Source organism: Macrobrachium nipponense, chromosome 26 (genome assembly GCF_015104395.2).
Source record: "Macrobrachium nipponense isolate FS-2020 chromosome 26, ASM1510439v2, whole genome shotgun sequence".
Lineage (NCBI taxonomy): Eukaryota > Metazoa > Arthropoda > Malacostraca > Decapoda > Palaemonidae > Macrobrachium > Macrobrachium nipponense.
The window spans coordinates 73,982,948-74,003,485 of record NC_087215.1 but is presented as its reverse complement, the minus strand read 5'-3'; the positions used below and the strand labels follow the sequence as shown (position 1 = coordinate 74,003,485).

At 39.0% G+C, this 20,538-nt stretch overlaps 1 protein-coding gene across 1 annotated transcript in view; it reads left to right on the top strand.

Moving 5' to 3' along the window:
• The window catches only part of LOC135200429 (glutaminase liver isoform, mitochondrial-like), a gene marked incomplete in the record, with an annotated part of 185,304 nt that overhangs the window by 22,003 nt on the left and 142,763 nt on the right, over positions 1-20,538 (top strand).

Here is a 20,538-nt window from a genome sequence, read left to right as displayed (position 1 = left end):
CCCGCCATTCAAGATCATGGGGGAAGTAGTAAGGAAGTTCGCGGCATCGGAGGGGACGAGGTGACCCTGATCGCCCCGATGTGGCCCCGCGAAAGAATGGTTCACGGAGGTAATGTCATTCATCATAGACTTTCCGAGGACATTGACCCTGGAGGAAAAGATCTACTCAGACAGCCCCACTTCGCAAGATATCACCCGAAACCTCTCCGCTCTGGGTCTGACTGCGTTCAGACTATCGAAAAAGCTGGCCAGAGCGAGAGGTTTTTGTAAAGCAGCTGCAAAGGCGATCGCCAATGCTAGGAGAACGTCCTCGAGAGCTGTTTTTACCAGTCGAAGTGGGCTTCCTTCAGGGCATGGTGTAGAAAGGAGGGAATTTCCTCTTCCTACCTCTGTGAGCCAGATAGCCGATTTCCTGCTATTTTTAAGAAATGTACAGAAGCTGGCTGTCCCGACCATCAAGGATATAAGAGTATGCTGTCGGCAGTCTTCCGACACAGAGGACTAGACCTGTCTGAGAACAGGGATCTTCACGATCTCCTGAGATCATTTGAGACATCCAAGATACCTCAGGCGAGGCCTCCTTCTTGGAACTTGGATTTAGTCCTTAGACTGTTAATGTCCGAGTCCTTTCGAACCTCTACATGAAGCATCTCTTAGGAACTTGACTAAGAAGGCTCTTTTCCTAACTGCTCTGGCGACGGCGAAGAGAGTTAGCGAAATTCAGGCCATTTGTAAGAGAGTGGGCTTCAAAGGGGACAAATGCTGTCTGCTCTTTGAGTCCCACTTTCTTAGCAAAGAATGAAAACCCGTCGAACCCTTGGCCAAGGAGCTTTGAAATCAAGGGTATGACAAGCCTTGTGGGGCCAAGAACCTGAGAGAGTCCTGTGCCCTGTCAGGGCTCTAAAGTTTTATGTCCACAAGACTAAAGAAGTACGAGGTCCCTCAGATAATCTCTGGTGTTCGGTTAAACGACCCGATATACCATTATCCGAAAGAACGCTTTGGCGTTCTTTCTGAGGGACGTCATTAAAGAAAGGCTCATTCGTCTTCCACACAGATCGATTTGAGCCTCTTGCGAGTGAAAGCTCACGAGGTCAGAGCTGTCGCAACCTCGCTTGCCTTCCTTCCAAAGGAACATGTCGATCAAGGACATCCTTGACGCCACCTTTTGGAGGAGCAATTCAGTATTCGCCTCACACTACTTGAGAGATGTTGAGAACGATATACGAGGACTGTTGTTCTCTTGGGCCATACGTTTTCTGCAGACACAGTCTTGGGGGGCTGAAGGTAGCTCTCTCCCTATCCCTTAGTTAGGTTTAGGTTAGTTTTTAGTTGTTGTTTTTTTTGTGTTTTTTGTTGTGGTGAGGCTTTGGTGAAGACCTCCCATCTCTTAGCTTAGTGTTCGGGAGGGGGTCTTGGATAGTTGGTCAGGTGGTGGTCAGTTGCTTCGTGCCCTCATTTGTATGGCTCTATGCTCTTGTCACATTGAGGTCACGTCCCCGTTGACAGAGCATCAGAGCGCACCAGCACTACAGGTCTCCACCTGGCTGGCAACTCTGATTAAGCACAAGCAGGCTGAAGTGACAGAATCACAGAGTCTACTTTTGCTAAACAGGACAGGTGAGGAACCAAGGTGTATATCATCTACTTAATTTAAGTTTCCTACAAATCCTATTCTGTCTCTTCCCACCATCCGAAGGTGGGATTCAGCTATATATATATCTGCCAAGTAAGTTTCATGAACAAAATGTTATTGTTATAATACAATTAAGTTTGTTCATACTTACCTGGCAGATATATATAATTAAGTGCCCACCACTCCCTCAGGAGACAGTGGCACTGATAAAATATGAATAGAAAATGGGAATGGTTCCTGATATCCGCCTCCCAGCGGCGGGAATGGGTACTACCACCTGGCCGCCCACTGCGTGTTGCCGCGAGTTTTGAAATTCTGTCGGACTTCTTCGGAGAATACAGCTATATATATATCTGCCAGGTAAGTATGAACAAACTTAATTGTATTATAACAATAACATTTTTCTATTCCAAACTCCATCCTGATGTCCCCAGATACAATCCTTACAGTCTGGATTAGGGTATCTATTTCCTTGATGCTCTTACCATACAGCTTGATGTCGTCCATGAACATCAGATGGTTGATTCTGTTGCCTCTTTTCTTGAGTTGGTACCCGGCATCCATCTTCTGTAGTACTTTTGTCATGGGAATCATGGCTACTACGAAGAGTAGTGGGGGACAGTGAGTCGCCCTAGAAGATCCCTCTCCTGATATTCAACCTCTGCTAGTCTTATTCCAGAGCTTGTAAATATTGTATTCCAGTTGCACATTGTATTTTTGAGGAAGCTGATGGTGTTTTCCTCTGCCCCATATATTTTCAGGCATTGTATTAGCCATGTGTGTGGTATCATGTCGAAGGCTTTCTTATAGTCTATCCATGCCATGCTTAGGTTGGTTTTTCCTTCTCCTACTGTTCTTCATTACCATTTTTGTCTATCAGCAGCTGGTCTTTTTGCGCCCCTACACTTCCTTCTGCAGCCTTTCTGTTGGTGGGGGATGGTGTTTGTCTCCTCTAGGTAGTTGTATAGCCTTTCACTGATGATACCTGTTAGTAACTTCCACATTATTGTAGACAGGTGATAAGGCCTGTAGTTTACTGGCTATATTTCCCTTACTGTCTTTTTTTTGTACTAAGGATGTTCTTCCTGTGGTCATCCATTTGGGTGCTTGGTGATTTGAGATACAATGCTGGAGTTGTTCTGCTATTCGTGGGTGTATGGCCTTGAAGTTTTTGAGCCAGTATCCATGGACTTCATCGGGACCTGGGGCTTTCCAGTTTGGCATTTTCTTTAGTTGGTGTCTGACTGTGTCGTCGTGATCTCTGTGAATCTTTGTTTTATTCTCCCTGTTTCTTCTTCCTTGACTTCCTGGAGCCATGTTGCATGTTTCTTGTGTGATACCGGATTGCTCCATATGTTTTCCCAGAGTCTCTTACTTGGTTCGGCTTCAGGAATTTCTTGGCGGTTGTCTTCCCCTCTTAGTTGGCTGTATAGTCTTTTCTGGTTGGTTGCGAATAGTTTGTTCTGTTGGTATCCCTTATTCCTGTTCATGTACCGTTGGATCTTATGTGCTTTGGCCTTAAGCCTCTGTTTTTACATCTTCTATTGTTGTTATTATTATTATTATTATTATTATTATTATTATTAGTTATTATTATTATTATTATTATATTATATAATTATTATTTCTGAAGCCCATCCCTGAGGTTAACCGAGACTTGCAAAGCTGCGAGAATCACTGGAAACTCGAACAACCTTCTCGACTGAGGAAGGTGATCGATTTTCTGTTCATTTTAACCCAAAATTTCTCAATATTAGTTGCTAAGTGATGAGTTGCTATCGCACGAAAGCTTCTTTGATCACCCTCTTGCATGACTCTGTACGCAGTGCGAAAACTTTTCAAATATGGTCCCTTTTACCGAGAAGACGTTAAATTTCCGCATTCGATGTCCGAAAGGGTCATCGTGATTGGCTGCTCTCTGCGCGCGGCGTTCCTACGGCCACTAGCTGCAACCCCTCTCATTCTTTGCGACTGTGCCTCCTCCGTTCGTATTTCCTCTGTTCCATCTTATTCTCAGTTTCCCTCTCAGCGCTGAGTGACCTCATTACAGGTCCCTGTGCTCGTTTGGCCCTTAACTTAAATTGTGTATATTCCATTCCATAGGTTACGATTAGATAGTACTGATAGTAGCATGAGTCTCGAAATGGAGAGAAAAATCTAGAGTTATGTAAGGTCAAATATATTATTTTTAGATACATATATATAGATATGTATACACACACAAATATATATATATAAATATAAATATATATATATATATATATATATATATATATATATATATAGCATATATATATATATATATATATATATATATATATAGCATATATATAATATATATATATATATATATATATATATATATGTATATAAATACATATATATACACACACACACATATATATATATATATATATATATATATATATATATATATATATATATATATATGTATATAAATACATATATATACACACACACACACACATATATATATATATATATATATATATATATATTTACTATATATATATATATATATATATATATATATACTATATATATATATATACTATATATAAATATATATTATATTATATATATATATATATATATATAATATATATATATAAATATATATATATAAATATATATATATATATATATATATATATATATATATATATATATATATATATATATATACTATATATATATATATATATAATATATACTATATAATATATAATTATATATATCCTCACTTTAATAACTGTGGACTTGTTTCTCCATAGGATACAGTATAGTCTCGACTGCGGATATTCTCCGTCAGCTCCAAAATAAACTTATAGTTGAACGAATTTCCGGAAGAATGGAAGGATACTGTGTGGTGAGTTCAAGACCCAACGGTAGGACGGAATGTTGAACTAAGATGAGGTCTTGCAATCAACACATAACCCCGTCCTCCCTGTATCCCGCCCCCTTCGGCCTCTTAACAGACTCTTGCATTTCCATCCCAGCTGGCAATCAGTTGATAGCCCGGTCCCAAAAATAAGAATAAAAATAAAATATATATAAAGCCGTTTCTCGCTATATCAGGCCGGGAAAATTCCCAACGGTCCTGCTACAATTCCCTATTCACTGATGAACTGAATTGGTCCCCTGTGCGCTAATTCACAGTGATTTTTCTTAATGAATTCCATTCCCTGATTAGGGGCAGAGAGAGAGAGGAGAGAGAGAGAGAGAGAGAGAGAGAGAGAGAGAGAGAGCAATGTCATGTAACCAATACGGAAATATCTTAATAGGGGATCGCAGATATTTTCCGTTATATGTTCTACGTAGTTTATGATTTAATTGACTCTGTTATTATTATTAATTATTATTTGCGATTGGTTCCACATGAAATTTGGGCGTCACACCCCTTCCCCAGCTCTTCCTAACCCCCCCATCTCTCTCTCTCTCTCTCTCTCTCTCTCTTAGAAATGCAAATTAGAAGGGATATAATTAGCACTTTCTTTTCAACCTTGGAAACGCAAATCTAAAGAGGGTATATAAAACCTCTCAAAACTCCTCTCTCTCTCGCTCTCTCTCTCTCTCTCTCTCTCTCTCTCTCTCTCTTAGAAATGCAAATAAAAAGGGATATAATTAGCACTTTCTTTTCAACCTTGCAAACGTAAATCTAAAGAGGGTATTACTAAAACTCTCTCTCTCTCTCTCTCTCTCTCTCTCTCTTAGAAATGCAAATTAGAAGGGATATAATTAGCTCTTTCTTTTCAACCAATGCAAATTTGAAGGGATATATTTAGCCCTTTCTCTTCAACCTTGCAAACGCAAATCTAAAGAGGGTATTACTAAAACTCTCTCTCTCTCTCTCTCTCTCATCCAAAATATGTAAAAACCTAAAAGAAGGAAAGGATGTAAGTTCGACAAAAAATGCAAATATATGCACCCTGTAGCCATGAATCATAATCAAATAAATAACCAACCAAGTAATAAAATCCAAAATAAGAAAGAAACAAATAAAGAGAGAAATCAAGAATATCAGGTAAAAGAGAAAAGCAAACCACCAATGAGATATGCAGAGGTGTCAGCAAAGAATTTCAAAGCATCAGCTCCGAAATTCTACTCAAGAGATAATAACTGTATTTATTATGCAAGAGGATATTGCAGAAACGGAGAAAATTGCAGATTCAGACACAAAATGAATAATTATGATGAAGGAAGATCAAAATATATGGAAAAGTTGGATTTTTTAATGTCAGAATTTCTGGAAATGAAAAAAAGAACAACATACCAGAACAGGAAAGAGACATGGGAAAATCCTTATTACTATCAGTATTAAATGAAGGAGAAAACACGCAAACCATCATAGTGATGAATGCGCAGGGTTTAGTTACGAGTAACTCCAAGAAAAATAGAGTACTTAGAAGAACTAACCCAAAATGAAAAGAAAATAGATATAATGAATATAAGTGAAACCTGGTATTCCCAAGAGACTGGGAATGATGATCAAATAAAAAGGGTTCCAAACTTATAGATCAGATAGAAAAAATAGGAATTAAGGGGAACCGCAATATATGGGAAAGACAAAAAACAAGGAAAAATATATGAGAAATATAGTAACTCAGAATGTGAACTAATAGCGGTAGAATTTGAATCTGAAAAATTGATGAACATAGTAATATATAGACCTCCTAATACTAAAGAGTGACTAATAGTTGAAAAATTGGATGATATATGTAGAAATCACAAGGACTGGACTATTCTCCTATACTGGTGACTTCAACTTTCCTTTCGTAGAATGGAAAGAACGAATAGGAGATTGTGGTTGTACTTATACATATAAAAAAGAGAGTAATAGTAGTGCAGAAGATAAGAGGCAATTTGAAAAGCTATTAGATATGCTACTAGAATACAACATTCAACAAATAAATCACCTGCCAACAAGAAAGGAAAATACTTTAGACCTAGTATTTGTGAACGAGATGAATTATGTTAAAGAAAATAATAGTTTATAATGCGAGTATTTCAGACCATAATGTCATAGAATTAACAGTTTCATTCCAAAAGCAAGTGAAAATAGAGATAAGCAAGAAATGAAAAAGTGGGAAGGATATGGAAAATACAACTTCTACAGTAAAAACTATAAAATGGTCAGAAATTAATGAAGAATTAAACAAAGATTGGGATAACATTTTCGTAAGTGATGACATAAGGGTAAATACGGAGATATTATATAAAATATTGGAGATAATAGTGGAAAAATATATACCGAAGAAGAAAAGTAAACATTCATTCATGCATAACCAAGAGACAGAAGAATCTTGTTCCAGAAAATCAGAAAGTGGAAAAAAGGTCTTGCAAAAGAAAAAAATGCATGGAAAGTTATAGAACTAAAAAGTAAGATAGAAATGCAGAAAAAAAAGATTATACAATCAAAAGAAAATGAAAAACGGGACTTGGAAGAAAAAACCCTATTAAATATCAAGCAAAAACCCCAAACTATTATACTCATATGCGAAGAAGATGAATAAAAGAAGAATAGAAATAGGCCCTCTGAGATTGAAGGGAGATTAACGAATGAAAAAACGGAAATTTGCAACATACTGGCAGAACGATATAAGAGAGAACTCACCCCTAGAATAGATAATGAAGATAATGATATAGAAGTAAGGGATGAAAATAGTGAATATTTAGCTGACATAGATATTAATGAAGCTGATATTGTGCAGGCTATTAATGAAATTAAAAATGGAGCTGCTGCAGGGCCTGATGGAATTCCCCTGCTATTTTGTTTAAAATGAAAGTTAGTTCATTCTATCGCAAAGCCACTTGCAATATTATTAAGACAAAGTGTAGATACAGGCAAGATATATGATGAGCACAAATTAGCGTATATTACCCCTACTTTCAAAAGTGGATCAAGATAGAGGCAAGTATTATAGGCCTGTGAGTCTAACATCACATATAATGAAAGTGTATGAAAGGGTAATGAAGAAAAATATTATGAAACATTAATAAAAAAATAATTTGTTTAATAAAGGACAACATGGTTTCGTACCCGGAAAAAAGTACACAAACCCAACTGTTAGTCCACCGTGAAAACATATTCAAAAATATGAAAAGCGGAAAATGAAACAGATGTGGTTTATTTAGACTTTGCAAAAGCTTTTGATAAAGTAGACCATAATATATTAGCGAAGAAAATTAGAAAAACACAATATCGTGGATAAAGTAGGAAGATGGTTAAAAGAATTTTTACACAACAGAAAACAGATAGTTATTGCAAACGACGAGAATCGGATGAAGCCAAGGTAATATCCGGTGTGCCGCAAGGTACGGTGTTAGCTGCAATACTGTTTGTTTATTATGATTGAAGACATAGACAATAATGTTAAGGATTCGGTAGTGAGTAGTGTTTCGCAGATGACACAAGAATAAGTAGAGAAATTACTTGTGATGAAGATAGGAACGCTCTACAAAGAGACCTTAACAAAGTATATGATTGGGCAGAGGTAAAATAGGATGGTATTTAACTCTGATAAATTTGAATCAATAAATTATGGAGACAGAGAAAGAAAGCTATATGCATATAAGGGACCTAATAATGAGACCATCACAAATAAGGAAGCAGTTAAAGACCTTGGTGTGATGATGAATAGGAACATGTTATGCAATGATCAAATAGCAACTCTGTTGGCAAAATGTAAAGCAAAAATGGGAATGTTGTTACGGCACTTCAAAACAAGAAAAGCTGAACACATGATTATGCTTTATAAAACATATGTTTCGTAGGTCCACTTGAATATTGCAATATGATATGGTACCCACACTATCAAAAGGATATTGCACAAATAGAGAGTGTACAAAGGTCCTTTACAGCTAGAATAGAAGAAGTTAAGGACCTAGACTACTGGGAAAGACTACAATTCTTAAAAATTATATGTCTGGAAAGGAGAAGAGAACGCTACATGATAATTCAGGCATGGAAACAGAATAGAAGGAATAGCAGAAAATATCATGGAACTAAAATATCAGGAAAGAGCAAGCAGAGGTAGATTAATAGTGCCCAAAAATATACCAGGAAAAATAAGGAAAGCACACAGACATTAATCCACTACGCAACCAGCAGCGATAATGCAGCGTCTATTCAATGCGTTGCCAGCTCATCTGAGGAATATATCAGGAGTGAGCGTAGATGTGTTTAAGAATAAGCTCGACAAATATCTAAACTGCATCCCAGACCATCCAAGATTGGAAGATGCAAAATATACCGGCGAAGAATGTACTAGCAACTCTCTGGTAGACATTAGAGGTGCCTCACACTGAGGGACCTGGGGCAACCCGAACAAGATGTAAGGTCTGTAAGGTAAGGTCTCTCTCTCTCTCTCTCTCTCTTAGAAATGCAAATAAGAAGGGATATAATTAGCATTTTCTTTCAACATTGCAAACGCAATCTAAAGAGATGGTATTACTAAAACCTCTCTTCTCTCTTCTCTCCTCTCCTCTCAACCTCTCCAAGGTATGGGTCTCATTCTCGATCCTCTCACCCATCTACAAAATCTCCTCGTCTCCCCGTCCTCTCTTCTCGCGATTCCTCTCTCTCTATCTCTCTTCTCTAATTCTCTCTCTCCTTTCCTCTCTCCTGCTCTCTCTCTCTCTCTCTCTCTCAGTCCCGTGCGTACAATGACGCTCTTGGCATCAGGTGATATTTCGTCCGATTTATTTTTTTCTCGGACTTGACACTGACTTTGATGAGTGATGGTGATGGTATGCTAGAGAGAGAGAGAGAGAGAGAGAGAGAGAGAGAGAGAGAGAGAATTTTAGTTTTCAAAAATTGTCTTTTCCTCAAAGTCGCCCCCTGTATGTAGGTAGTGCCGTCAGTACACCCCACATAGTGCACCGTAGGCATTACTAAAGGTTATTTTCAGCGTGCCCTCGGCCACAAGCTGCAACCCCCTTGCATTCCTTTGACTGTACCTCCGTGTATATTCTCTTTCGCCCGTCTTACTTTCCTGAGATCTCTCCTAAACGATAGATTCACTGTGTAACTCTTTGAGCTTTACCTCCTGTTACACATTTCAAGCCTTTTACTCTCAATTTCTCTTTGAGCGCGGAGTGACCTCATAGGTCCCAGTGCTTGGTCTTTGACCTAAATTCCCTATTCATTTCAAAGTGTTCATATGTCTAAGTTTACAGAGGCGAATGACGCAATCAGATCGCATGTTGCGTTACCATTAGTACACCAGAATGTATCCCTCGCCTCTTGCCAAGACTGCTCTGTATTCCTTCGTTCTTTCTTTCGTCTTGGCTCTGGTCTGTTTGTTCTTCTCATTCTCATCTCTGGCCCCTTTCCCTTCTTTATTCTTACCCTCTCTTCCTTTCCCTTATTAATACCTTGTTACTTCTTTCTAAGGACCATAATTTTCTTTGGACTCTTCCATATGAATTGGCTTGATCTTATGATTTTAATAATAATAATAAGTAATAATAATAATAATAATAATAATAATATAATAATAATAATAATAATAATAATAATGATAATAATAATAATGTTGTACCTACCGAACTAAATATAAGAATGTGGTGTTCTTTTCCTAAGAAATTACTCAGATTACGTAAATGCGAACAGTTCTAAAAGCTCTGAAATTTTACAAAGCAGTGTGGCGATTGACTATTGATTTTTAGAAGAACAAAAGGGAAAATTTTGGATTTTGATGTTGCAAGAAGCCACACTCGTGCAAGCAAGGAAGGGTCTTGCAGTTACGACATGGCTCTTAGGCGAAGAAGGTGGAGAATAAATATCCGAGACTTGCAATGTTTACTTTTGCAAGTGTTAATCTTGAACCAGTGTGGTTGCTGGTTGTGGCCAAACAAGTCTGTTTTGACCTTCAGAGTGAAATAATAATTTCATTATTCTTTTCGCTCGACGGCGCCACTGCGTGTCCCTTCATTCAGCAGCCCTGAAGGACGTAACCGTCAGTATTTGGGTATCAATAGGGATAATAGTACTTTGGTGTCAAAGGGGATAATAATAGTACTTTTGAGCGCCTCAGTGGCGTGGTTGGTATGGTGTTTGCTTCTCACCTAGGTGGTCGCGGGCTCGATTCTTGGCCATTCAATTGAGGAGTGAGAGATGTGTATTTCTGGTGATAGAAGTTCACTCTCGACGTGGTTCGGAAGTCCCGTAAAGCCGTTGATCGTGTAGCTGAATAACCACTGGTTCCATGCAACGTAAAAACACCATACAAACAAACAATAGTACTTTTGCTGTCAATACTTGCTGTCAATGGGGTAATATTATAGTACTAGGTGTCAATGGGGATCATAGTACATGGGTGTCAATTGGATTATATTGCTTTGAGGTCAATGGGGATTATAGTATTTTGGTGTCAATGAGGATTATAGTACTTTGCCAATGGGTATTATAGTACTTTGGTGTCGGTGGAATTATAGTACTTTGGTGTCAATGGGTGTTACAGTACTTTGGTCTCATGGTCTCACTTACTCATTTTAGAGGTGAATATTGTGAGAAACGGACTTGAATGGGTGACTCTCGAGTTTGGGTGACCCTCGAGAGAGAGAGAGAGAGAGAGAGAGAGAGAGAGAGAGAGAGAGAGAGTAAGTAATCTGTCGGATATTGATTCATGCAAATACGTAACACACACACCAGACTGCGGGCTCTGGAACACTCCAGAATCGATTAGAATTCATAAGGTCAAAATTCACGCATCTGCTTTGGGGATCGAGGCAGTGTTCCAGGGTTTACAGCATCTCCTCAGTTGCTTTTCTGAGGGTTCCAGCGATTCCAGGCCTTGTATGGCCGAGAACTGTGGTGCTGTTCTGAGGGTTGCAGCAATTCCAAGCCTTGTGTGGCCGAGAACTGTGGTGCTGTTCTGGGGGTTGCAGCAATTCCAGGCCTTGTGTGGCCGAGAACTGTGGTGCTGTTCTGAGGGTTGCAGCAATTCCAGGCCTTGTGTGGCCGAGAACTGTGGTGCTGTTCTGAGGGTTGCAGCAATTCCAGGCCTTGTGTGGCCGAGAACTGCAGTGCTGTTCTGAGGGTTGCCGAGATTCCAGGCCTTGTGTGGCCGAGAACTGTGGTGCTGTTCTGAGGGTTGCAGCGATTCCAGGCCTTGTGTTGCCGAGAGCTGGAAGCTGCTATTTGCCACTAAAACCAACATCTATTATTTGTTCCTAAAACAGCTACTATCTGCCATCCAAGAGTAGCAGCTACGTTTCCCACCAAAAGTAGTAGCTACTAATGCTTTTCCAAAAAAAATAGCAGTTTCTGCTTTTCCAAAGAAGTAGCAGCTAGTGCTTTTCAAAAAGTACCAGCAACCCCTGTTAGTAGCAGCTACTCCTGTTTTACAAGTAAGTAGCAGCTGCTACCCGCTTGTCACAGTAAGTAGCAGCTACTAATGCTTGTCACGGAAAGTAGTAGCAACTGCTTTTTACCAAAAGTAGCAGCAGCTACTGCTCTTCACACAAAATAAGTAGCAGCTACTGCTTTAACTCAAAATAAGTAGCTGCTACTGCTTTTCACCAAAAGTACCGACGCCAGCGCGTCTTCCGTGGTCGGAATATATTGATCAATTGATCAGCTGACCACCGTCGGCATCTTACCACTCTGCTTTTTATTTTTAAACATTTTTTCTTTTAATATGTTTTGCCTTATTTTTAGAATAGAGAAAACATTCTCTCTCTCTCTCTCTCTCTCTCTCTCTCTCTCTCTCTCTCTCTCTCTCTCTCAGCGATTTCTGGAAGGCCATTGAACAGTAATACAATATTACGAGGATTTGATATAATATTACAAGGGTCTGCTATAATATTCAAGGGCTTAATATAATGTTAAGAAAGCTTAATATAATATTCAAGGACTTGATGTAATACTCAGTGGCGTTGTATAATATTCAAGGACTTTATGTAATACTCAAGGCGTTGTATAATATTCAAGGACTTGATGTAATACTGAAGGCGTTGTATAATATTCAAGGACTTGATGTAATACTCAAGATGTTGTATAATATTCAAGGACTTGATGTAATACTGAAGGCGTTGTATAATATTCAAGGACCTGATGTAATACTCAAGGCGTTGTATAATATTCAAGGACTTGATGTAATACCCAAGGCGTTGTATAATATTCAAGGACTTGATGTAATACTCAAGGCGTTGTATAATATTCAAGGAGTTGATGTAATACTCAAGGCGTTGTATAATATTCAAGGACTTGATGTAATACTCAAGGCGTTGTATAATATTCAAGGACTTGATGTAATATTGAAGGACTTGGTATGATATTTAAGGCTTAATATGATATTCAGGAACTTGATATAATATTCAAGGACTTTATATAACATTCGAGGACTTGATATGATATTCAAGGATTTTGTATAATATTCAAGGACTTAATATGATATTCAGGGACTTGATATGAAATTCCAGGACAATGTATAATATTCAAAGACTTAATATAATATTCAAGGACTTTATATAATATTGAAGGACCTAATGTAATATTCAAGGACTTAATGTAATATTCAAGTACTTTATATAAAATTGAAGGACCTATTGTAATATTACAAGGACTTTATAAAATATTCAAGGACTTAATATTGCATTCAAGGACTTAATATAATATTCAAGGACTTTATACAATCTTAAAATACTTAATATAATTTTCAAGGAGTTTTTATGATATTCAGTGACTTCATATAATATTCAAAGACTTTATATGATATTCAGGGACTTTATAAAATATTCAAGGAATTAATAAAGGTTTTTTGCCACTAAGGAAAAAATGAAAAAGCGAGATAGCCAAGTATTTTCGGTCCTGTTCGGACCCTTTACTGAGGACTTAATGTATATTGAGGGACCTACTATAATATTCAAGTACTGTACAATGTAACAGACATAATTTTGTGGGTACATTTTCAACCCAGTCACATGAGCATACCTTTCTTTAGCCTCCCTGACCTTCTGCAACAATCTGAACGCGACTGTGGAAAGAGGAAACAAGAGATACCGAGTCTCTGCTGAATGTCAGGAATTCTAAAGATTCTTGCCCCCACCCGTACCCATCCCCCCCAGCTTCCTCGCCCCTCAAACCCAAACTTTGGCACGGGAATTGACACTTAACTGTCGGGAGTGTGACCAGAGTTCTCTAGGCCCTCTCAGGAGGAGGAGGAGGAGGAGGAGGAGGAGGAGGAGGAGGAGGAGGAGGAGGAGGAGGAGGAGGGAAAAGTTGACCAAATGGCATAAAAAAATTTCACTTCTGTTCTGTCAGAGGACAGCACTGAACTTTGGCATTTATTTTGGTAGTAAGGCAGGTTGTGGGGGGGGGGGGGGGGGGGGGGGGGGGGGGGGACGGTGGGGGGGGGGGGGAGTGGGCCGTTGTAACCTTGTGGTGCCTTGGCACACTGTGCGTGGGCAGACGTTGCTATATTTATAGAAGTCGGTTAGGGATTATAGCCGAAGTCCGAGTGATAGTGACTGCTATTTTACAGGCAATATAGATAGAATTTAATTTTCAAAGCAAATTTCAGAAATTATACAAAATTAGTGTTTTCTTTACCACTTATGTGGTACAGTTAAATTTTGCGTGATTTTCTTGAAAAAAATCGAGTATTTGTTGTAGCAGGTATTAAAAAAAAAAACAATTATCCTTATAGCTATTGCCAGAAATGTGTAGATTTTGCAAAAATTCTCAAAACCTTTCTGCTTACAGCAACATTGCCAAAATTATAAAAGTTCATTTAACAATTTAGGTACAAGAGACAGATTCACTGATTGATTACCATCGACTGGCGGAAGCAAATCAGTCATTGATCCGGGCAGAGGAATGCGACCCGGAAATAACTCGACTATCGATAAGGAGGTCCAAGTTTATAAAAGTGCGTTATGCAATGTTTAACTGCAACTCATATCATTCTTTTGACTGCGCCTCTGTTCGTATTCTCATTCTTCCATCTTAATTTCTTTGAACCTCTCCAGAGGTTCTTTATTCCACAGTTCCAGAGTTCCTTTGTTACTCAGTTCCAGAGGTCCTTTATTCCTTAGTTCCAGAGGTCCATTATCCCTCAGTTCCAGAGGTCTTTTACTCCTCAGTTCCAGAGGTCATTTATTCCTTAGTTCCAGAAATCCTTTATTCCCAGGTTACAAGGAGGTTTCCAGGATTTTCTTAGTTCCTGAGGTTCCATTATTTTATTAGTTCCAGAGGTCATTTATTCCCTTTCCAGTTACCGGAGGGTTTAATTTTCCCTTAGGTCATTATCCTTTATTCCTCAGTTCCGAGGTTTTTTTTTTTTTTCATTTATTTTTTTTCCCCTTTATTCAGAAAATTCCTTTATTTCCGGCCAGTTCCGAGGTCTTTATTCCTTAGTCAGATCCTTTATTCCTTCAGTTCCAGAGGTCCTTTATTCCTCAGTTCCAGAGTTCCTTCCTTAGTTTCCAGAAATCCTTATTCCTCAGTCCAGGGCCTTTATTCCTTAGGTTTCCGAGTCATTTATTCATTAGTTAATTCCAGAGGTCATTATTCCTCAAGTTCCAGAGGTCCATTTATTCCTCTTCCAGAGGGGTCCTTTATTCCCTTCAGTTTCCAGAGTTCCTTTGTTATCAGTTCCAGAGGTCATTTATTCCTTAGTTCCAGAGGTCCTTTATTCCTTTCAGTTCAGAGGTCATTTATTTCTTTAGTTCCAGAGGTCCTTTATTCCTCATTCCAGAGGTCTTTTTACTCCTCAGTTCCATTTAGGTCTTTTTTCTTAGTTCCAGAGGTCCTTTATTCCTCAGTTCCAGAGGTCCTTTTATTCCTCAGTTCCGAGGTCATTATTCCTTAGTTCCAGAGGGTCCTTTATTCCTCAGTTCCAGAGGTCATTATTTTCTTAGTTCCAGAGCCTTTTTATCCTCAGTTCAGAGTCTTAATCCTCAGTTCCAGAGTAATTTATTTCTCGTCAGAGGTCCTTTATCCTCAAGTTCAGAGGTCCTTTATTACTCAGTTCCAGCGTTCCTTTATTCATCAGTTCCAGAGGGTCATTTATTTCCTTAGTTTCCCGAGGTCCTTTATCCTTAGTTCAGAGGTCCTTTATCCTCCAGTTTCAGAGGTCTATTACTTCCTCAGTTACAGAGGTTCATTTATCCTTAGTTCAGAGGTCCTTTATTCGCAGTTCCAGAGTCAATAAATTATGACTGTAGTTCCAGAGGCTTATTCCTCAGTTCCGAGGTCATTATTCCTTAGTTCCAGAGGTCCTTTATCCGCTTAGTTCTAGAGGCCTTATTCCTCCGTTCCAGAGGTCTTTTACGCCTCAGTTCAGAGGTCATTTTATTTCCTTAGTTCCAGAGGGTCCTTTATTCCTTCCAGTTCCAGAGGTCATTTATTACTTAGTTCAAGAGTCCTGTATCCTCAGGTTCCAGAGTTTTACATTTATTCCTAAGTTCCAGAGGGACTTATCCCAGGTTCAGAGGTCTTTATTTCCTTCAGTTCCAGAGGTCCTTTTAATCCCTTCCAGTTCAGAGGTCATTTATTCCTTAGTTTGCCAGAGGTCCTTTTTCTAAGTTTTCCAGAGGTTCCATTTATTCCTTAGGTTCCAGAGGTTCCTTTATTCCAAGTTCCAGAGGTCTTTATTTCCTTAGTTCCAGAGGTCCTTTATTCCCTTAGTTCCAGAGGTCCTTTATCCTCAGTTCCAGAGGTTTCTTGTAACCTTTTCCTTCCCAGTTTCCAGGAGGTTCCTTTATTCCTTAGTTCCCAGAGGGTTTCCTTTTACCAATTTCCAGGTTCCAAGAGGTCCTTTATTCCCTTAGTTCCAGAGGCCCTTTATTCCCTTAGTTCCCAAGGGAAGGTCCTTTATTCCCTCAGTTCCAGAGGGGGGGTTTTCCAAAATTTTTATTTTTCTTAGTTCCAGAGGTCTTTATTCCTTCCAGTTCAGAGGTCCTTTATTCCCTCAGTTCCAGGAGTTCCATTTTATTCCTTAGTTCAGAGGTCCTTTATTTCCCTTAGTTCCAGAGGTCCTTTATTCCTCAGTTCCAGAGGGGTTCCTTTTGAACTCCTCAGTTCCAGGAGTTAATTTATTTTTCCTTAGTTCCAGAGGCCTTATTCATCAGTTCCAGAGTTCCATTTATTCCTTAGTTCCAGAGGGTCCTTTTATTCCTCAGTTCCAGAGGTCATTCTTATTCCTTAGTTCCAGAGGTCCCTTATCCCTTCCAGTCAGTAGTCTTTTATTCCTCAGTTCCAGAGGTCTTTTACTCATCAGTTCCAGAGGTCATTTATTCCTTAGGTCCAGATGTCCTATTTATTCCTCAGTTCCAGGGAGCCAGGTCCATTTATTTCCTTTTTAGTTCCAGAGGTCCACCTTATTCCTCAGTTCCCATTTGAGGTCCATTTATTCCTTAGTTCAGAGGGTCCTTTATCCCTTAGTTCCAGAGGTCCTTATTCTCAGTTCCCAGAGGTCTTTTACCCTCAGGTTTCCAGAGGTTCATTTATTCCTTAGTTCCAGGTCTTTATTCCTTCCAGTTTCAGAGTTCCATTTTAATTGGCCTTAGTCCAGAGGTCCTTTATTCCTCAGTTCCAGAGGTCATTTTATCTTTTAGTTCCAGAGGTCCCTTACACTTAGTTCAGAGAGGTCTTTATTCATTCAGTTCTCCAGAGGTCTTTACTTCCTCAGTTCCAGAGGTCATTTATTTCCTTAGTCCAGAGGGTACTTTATTACTCAGTTCCAGAGGTACTTATTCCTTTAGTTCAGAGGTCCCTTTTATTCCTCCGTTTCCAGAGGTCATTTATTCCTTAGTTCCAGAGGTCCTTTATTCCTCAGTTCCAGAGGTCATTTATTCCTTAGTTCCAGAGGTCCTTTATTCCTCAGTTCCAGAGGTCCTTTATTCCTTAGTTCCAGAGGTCCTTTATCCTCAGTTCCAGAGGTTCTTTATTTCTCAGTTCCAGAAGTTCTTTATTCCTTAGTTCCAGAAGTCTTTTATTCCTCAGTTTCAGAGGTCCTATATTCCTTAGTTCCAGAGGTCCTTTATTTCTCAGTTCCAGACGTTCTTTATTCCTCAGTTCCAGAGGTCCTTAATTCCATAGTTCCAGAGGTTCTTTATTTCTCAATTCCAGAGGTTCTCTATTCCGCAGTTCCAGAAGTCCTTTATTCCTCGGTTCCAGAGGTTCTTTATTCCTCACATCCTTGGACTGTAGAACAGCCTTCCAGAGGATGTCGTGCAATTGAAACTTCTTCAGAAGTTCAAGCGAAGAGTGCATTTTGATACAATTTTATCTGTTTGTTAATTTATTGATTTATTTTATATAATGAGTCTAGTCTCTTCTTTCTGTATTTCTCTTTACCTCCTCTTACTTATTCTTAATGAACACCGCAATATTTTTTGGAAGCTTGATTTTCAAGTCAGTGGCCCCTGTGGTGGGCTTGTTCTATATGAATAGGGGTCGCCCTCTGGGTAATAATAATAATAATAATAATAACCCAATAAATAATAATAATAATAATAATAATAATAATAATAAATAATATTAAATATATAATTAAAATATCTAAAATAATAATAATATAATAATAATAATAATAATAATAATAATAATAATAATAATAATAATAATAATAATAATAATAATAATTTTTGGAAGCTTGAATTTCAAGGCAGTGGACCCTTTGGTGGCCTTGCACATCTTCTGAATAATTTCTCTGCTAAAAGAATCAAACGTTTGAAAAAAAAAAGTGCTTGCTCTCGCCTACTTGACGATTCTGACGCGCGAGAACGCATGAATAATTCACGGCACTTTGTTCCAGTGCTTTCTGTCAACCCACTTATGCCAAGGTGAGCCAAGGTTCCACCTAAGAATGGAATATAGAATATAAGTCGAAGGTCAAGCAAGCGATGGGACCTTTGATGGTGACGTCGTTGTTAGGAGAGAGGAGTTCAGGAAAGGTGGAAGTAGAAGGCTCTCTCTAGACTCAAGAGCTCCTGAGTCCAGAGGGAGAGAGTGGAATCGCTTTTAACCTCCGCCGTGGATCAGTTCAGTAGTCTCAGAGGCTACAGACTCATTATGACTATATATATATAATATATATATTATATATATATATATATATATATAGATATATATATATATATATACACACATATATGTGTATGTATATATATATATATATATATATATATATATATATATATATATATATATAAATAAATGCTATACACAATTAATTTATAAAAATCAGACGATGGAGAGAGAGAGAGAGAGAGAGAGAGAGTCAGCACACCGGGAATCATAGAGGTTAATGAAGGAATTTGAAGGGAAATTGACGGCGTATTGCGGTTTAATTAGTCTCTCTCTCTCTCTCTCTCTCTCTCTCTCTCTCTCTCTCTCTCTCTCTCTCTCTCTCTCTTTGCAGGCTAAGATTTCCCTCAGGAGACTTCTTGGGTTTAGGGACTTGACTCTGTACATGAAGTGTTGACAATTGAAGGTTCAAAGGATGAGAGACTCCTGGCGAGAGAGAGAGAGCGATGAGAGGCGAGGAGAGAGAGAGAGAGAGAGAGAGAGAGAGAGAGAGAGAGAGAGAGAGAGAGTTGCAGGGTATCCGAGTGGGCGTGTGGGCGTGAGTGTCTGTCCGCTTCATGAGAGGATGCCATGTTTGAGAACGACACCTTTAACGGATGAAAAATAAATGCTTGCCGCTGAAGTCGAGCTCAACTTTGCAGTCTCATATCATCTAGGAGGACTTCTTGGGTCATGTCAGGTCGTCTGACAGGACGGCTTAGATCATCTGAGAGGTCATGTCATGTCATCTTAAAGGACGTCTCAGGTCATGTCAGGTCGTCTGACAGGACGTCTTAGATAATCTGAGAGGTCATGTCATGTCATCTGAAAGGACGTCTCAAGTCATGTCAGGTCGTCTGACAGGACGTCTTAGATAATCTGAGAGGTCATGTCATCTTAAAGGACGTCTCAGGTCATGTCAGGTCGTCTGACAGGACGTCTTAGATAATCTGAGAGGTCATGTCATCTTAAAGGACGTCTCAGGTCATGTCAGGTCGTCTGACAGGACGTCTTAGATAATCTGAGAGGTCATGTCATCTTAAAGGACGTCTCAGGTCATGTCAGGTCGTCTGACAGGACGTCTTAGATAATCTGAGAGGTCATGTCATCTTAAAGGACGTCTCAGGTCATCTCAGGTCGTCTGACAGGACTTCTTAGATAATCTGAGAGGTCATGTCATCTTAAAGGACGTCTCAGGTCATGTCAGGTCGTCTGACAGGACGTCTTAGATAATCTGAGAGGTCATGTCATGTCATCTTAAAGGACGTCTCAGGTCATCTCAGGTCGTCTGACAGGACATCTTAGATAATCTGAGAGGTCATGTCATGTCATCTGAAAGGACGTCTCAGGTCATGTCAGGTCGTCTGACAGGATGTCTTAAACCATCTGGGAAGTCATGTCAGGTCATCCGGGAGGGCATCTTAGGTAAAGTCTTTGTTAAAAAGAAGAATGACTTTAAAACAATTCCAAATGAATTTGAAGTGATATCCCTCTGTAAATAATCAGTTTGTTAAACGAGGTGTATTCCAGTCAGAAACATCTTGCAATCATGCATGCACTGACAGAGAGAGAGAGAGAGAGAGAGAGAGAGAGAGAAGAGAGAGAGAGAGAGATAAAAAAAAAGACAAAAGAAAGAAAGAGGGGCATCTGGCAAAAAAAAAAAGAAGAAAAAGTCGAAATAAATCTAGACGTTGTCACCTCTTTTGTTTCTTTAGTGGTCGGAAAAGCGCCATTACTGATGATTCCTTCTCGAGCGCCGTCGGTGTTTTAGCCATTTCCTCCGGTTTCCTAACTCCTCCTCTTTACGTCATTGTGTGTGTGTGTGTGTGTGTGTGTTGAGCTGGCTTGCGAGCGCGCAAGTGTT